This window comes from Octopus bimaculoides, chromosome 1 (genome assembly GCF_046866305.1).
Source record: "Octopus bimaculoides isolate indiv1 chromosome 1, ASM4686630v1, whole genome shotgun sequence".
In the NCBI taxonomy this organism is placed as follows: Eukaryota; Metazoa; Mollusca; class Cephalopoda; order Octopoda; family Octopodidae; genus Octopus; species Octopus bimaculoides.
In genome coordinates, this window is record NC_142928.1 from 120,574,134 (window position 1) to 120,578,692 (window position 4,559).

Below are 4,559 nucleotides of genomic sequence, written 5' to 3' on the forward strand. Positions count from 1 at the left end.
TGTGTTCCATTTCCAGGAAAAGCAACCACTCTAACCCTACCAACTATCGTCCAATCGCACTTACATTCAATATCTGTAAGCTGATGGAGATAACTATTAGCAACAATTTCACCATTCCCTTGAATTTTTCTCATTCCTTTAATGATGACCAGTACAGGTTCTGTAAAGCTAGCTCCACTGGAGACCTATTCTTCTATATTACTTACTAGTGGTATCTGTTGCCCTGCAGAAAGTTGGACAAAGTAATATTGTCTGTCCTCGGTTGTGATTAGCATGGGAATCTTCAGTCAAGGCTGCCTGCATGTAGGCTCCACCCATCTCTCAGCTTTTGGATTAGTACCTTCCTATTAGATTGCACTATAGCAACATGTGTTAATAGTTCCTCTGTTCCACATTCTGCCTATTCTTGTGTATCCCACATTTCGGTTTCTCCCACATTCTTCCTCCTATACATCAATGGCCTACTTTTTGATGCATCAAAGAAACACTCAGTCGGGATATCACTCATCGTTTTTCTTCTCTAATATTCTTCAAACAAGAGTCAGCCACATTGCAACCAATAACCTGCACGCCAAACCTTCACTGATTCCATGAATTTATACTATGAAAACACTCTTAAATGAGGACATGACAATTTTTCAACAGCAAAAAAAAAAAACTTTTATCATTGTTTATATCAAGAAATTATCACCGCACCTCGCCACCCTAACACAAGATCAATCTACGACTAAAGCCTTTGTGAGCGCTCTAAATACTAGAGATCATCAACATTGAGGATCTAACATGGTGAATACACGTCATTAACCTAACTTAGAAACAAGCTTTTCTCTTCAGAGACCATGAATGCCACATCCTCCAATAATTACTAGCCCTCAACGAAGTTCAGTTGAGAATCATACTAGAATACTACTCCAAAAACTGTAACAGTGCTACCGCTGCACACGCATCCTAAGCTACATTCATAGAAAATCCACTCGAATAATTGGTTTAAAGTCACTCACACACTCTGGCCTCTGGCCCATATGCTGTTACCTCTTTTTGTTCTTTCTACCTCTACTATAATGAACACTGCTTTTCGGGGCTGGCTCATTCCATGATATCCCATTCGGGTACTCCCGACTTACACGTCTCTTTTCTTATCACTCGTGTTCACCAAGTGCACACTAACCACTCTTCCAATCCTCCCTTACAAGAACGATAGTCCTTTGGAAATCCCTGCCTGCTCATCTCCTTTATGCAGCTGTCGGCTCGCAGCAGTATAAGTGGAACCCTAATGGCAACGATTTAACCGGTTTTGAGGTTTCTCAAGACATAGAACATAAAACAAAAGCGATAGATAGATAGAGAGAGAGAGAGAGAGAGAGAGAGAGAGAGAGAGAGAGAGAGAGAGAGAGAGAGAGAGAGAGAGAGATTTTATATGCATGTCTATTGCATAACATCACAGAAATACAGTTTAAGTACTGTATCCCAAATTAGAAATAGTGCTTACTTTAGCATTTTATAACAATTTAAACAAAGACATACAATTTATGTTGAAAGCACGTAAATACTTTTCTCCATTCAAACAAAGACAATCATTAATCAAGGAGATTATTTTAGCAGTGACTCTATTATTTATTACCATTGCGGTTCAATGTTAACCTGATATCGTTTACACATCTATTCAATATTTCTAGTTTACTGCCTACTTCACAATGTCTTTTTACCTCTTTACAGTAAATACTAGAACTGTCTCCATAAATTTAAATCGATCACAATTTCCTAACAGGTCGCTTCTTAAATGTATGTCAATGAGGCCACTCATTGCCTCTCCAATCTTATAAACTTTTATTGTATTTGAGTTCCAGCTTGCCTCGCTCTCTATATTGCCGACCTCTCTTGTACATTTTATTATCATTCTCTACTATCTAACATGAGATAGTTGCCGCCATAATATGAATCTATGTTATTGGACATAACTCATGTTAGTTTCATCATCCATATTCATCCATGCAGGCTCAGGGAATCTTGGAGGAGGGTATTAATTTGGGAGTTTTCTCTCTCCTAGATTGATAACTTTCACCGCTGCTAAGGAGCTCAATCTATCCTCACAAAAATCTTTTTAACCTATAGATGGAACAGGCTCCAGTCAGAATAGTAATGAACCCTTTATCGTTTAAACCGGTCATATCCGGCTAAATGTTCTACCTGTTTCATTTCAAATCAGCCATATTTGACCTCTCACACCTACCCTACAATATCATTTTTAAAATAATCACATCATCGAAATGTCAAAGCTATGAGCGCATGATCAATTCAAAACAATGGGAATAAATAAGCATTACATTTGACAAAAGTGAAGGCGCCTGGTTTAGTGGTTAGAGTATTCGGCTCACGATCGTAAGGTCATGAGTTCAATTCCCGGTGACGCGCTGTGTCCCACATCTAATCCCGGGTGACATTTTTGTTGGGGTAACAGTAGACATAAGAGGAAAATGATACTCCCAACCAGAATAGTTTGACTTGGGTCAATAAAATTTTGTAAAAAACCCCTCCTTCACCTCATTCTCCTCCTCATCATCATCTTCAAAATAACCACCACTACCATCATGATCATCACCGCCACCATCACTATATTATGATGTCCGCGTTTTTTATTTGTTCATTGGTAGAGTAAGTAAAGTGAATTCAATTGAGAATCGAAATCGGTTCGCGGACTCACGCTTGCTAGATTTAATCTTCCTCTTCAATACTCGCACCAACTCTATTAGGCCAACATTGCGTTTTTATATAGACACAAGACATTTTGTTCTCATGGCCACCTCGCCAACACTGCATCACATAACAGAGTTGTATTAGAAAGGCTGGGTTTTTAACTTAATGACAAAATCTAAGCTTATCTCAAGGGTAAAATCCCACACAAATAAAGATCCCATACTGGAAATCTCTCCTAATTTTAGGTTGGTGCACTCAAACACGCTCTCTTTCTCTCTCTCTCTTTCTCTCTCTCTTCCTCTCTCTCTCTCTCTCTCTCTCTCTCTTTCTCTCCCTCTCTCTCTCTCTCTTTCTATCTAGCTATCTAGCTATCCCTCTCCCTCTCACTTTCACACGTGCTAATTTATTATAAAATACCTCCAAACAAAATTTCATCCACTTGATACGCGAACGTATACTCACCTCAATATCCTACTTGCTCGTCTTTTCTCGCTCTATCTCCTCCTGTCACTTTACATCTACAACAGCTACTACTTGTCTAAACTTGATCTATTGCTGTTCCTTTCTCTTTCTACTCCTGAACCCTGGACTAATAACTTCGTCCACTCCTTCCCCCCACCCCCCGCAGAACTTCATCTTTGCAATATTTAAACTCATTTTCCGTTATACGAGACTTTACTTCTGTCAGAAATTCAATATCAACATATTTCCAACTTTATTTAGTAGGAAGTTAGCCTTTCAATCTCGACGCCACCAGCTAGAAATAGCAGCATTGACAGACTTGCTGTTGTTATTGGTGGTGGTGGTGGTGGCGGTGGTGGTGGTGGTGGTGCTGCTGCTGCTGCTGCTGGTGGTGGTGGTGGTCGTCGTCGTCGTCGTCGTCGTCGTGAAGCTGCTGCTGCTGCTGGTGTTGCTGATGGCGGCGATGGTTGTAGTTATGCTGACGTGGTTTCTTGATCGGCTTGGTGGGGGGGGGTGATGTTGGTGATGATAATGGTATTGGTAGTGCTGGTTGTGGTGGTGGTGATGTAAGACCAGGTCAGCCCATGACCGTCCCATTTTTTCAACTTCAGACTGCATTATCCATAATACGTTTCCATTTTTGTTTTTGTTATTATGTAGGTGCAGGCGTAGCTGTGTGGTAAGAACTTTGCTTTCCAACCACGGGGTTCCAAGTTCAATCCCACCGCGTGGCACCTTAGGCAAGTGTCTGCTACTATAACCCCGAGCCAACCAAATCCTTGTCGGTGAGTTTGATAGACGGAAGCTGAAAGAAGCCCATCGTGTGTGTGTATACATACATACATACATACATGCATATATATATATATATATATATATATATATATATATATATATATATATATATATATATATATATATATATATATATATATATATATATATAGATAGATAGATAGATAGATAGATAGATATGCAGGGCAGGGAATCGTCATTTAGTAATAAAATTAATAATTAACAATTTTGCCGGGTAGCTCAGTATGAAAAAACATTTTCGGTAAAATCATTTATAATCATAAATATATAGGGATTGACAGTAACCTGCTTCTCCAACATACTGAGAATTCAGAAATAGCAGCCAAAGAACTACTGATTCCAAAGCTACAAATTTTACTCTAAATTGATAGCGATATTTTTGATACACACAGAACAAAAAACAGTAGAGAAGAGTAAAAAAACCACTTGCCTTTAGTTAATTTAGTACGATCGTTTCACAGTTAAGAGCAAAGAATACTCCATTCTGATCTTCAGCTAAATATTCTAATAAATTTGCTAATGTCTAAGTAACTCACGTTAATTTTGACCATGCGACATCAAGACCACGTGAGGCAGACGTTAAGAAA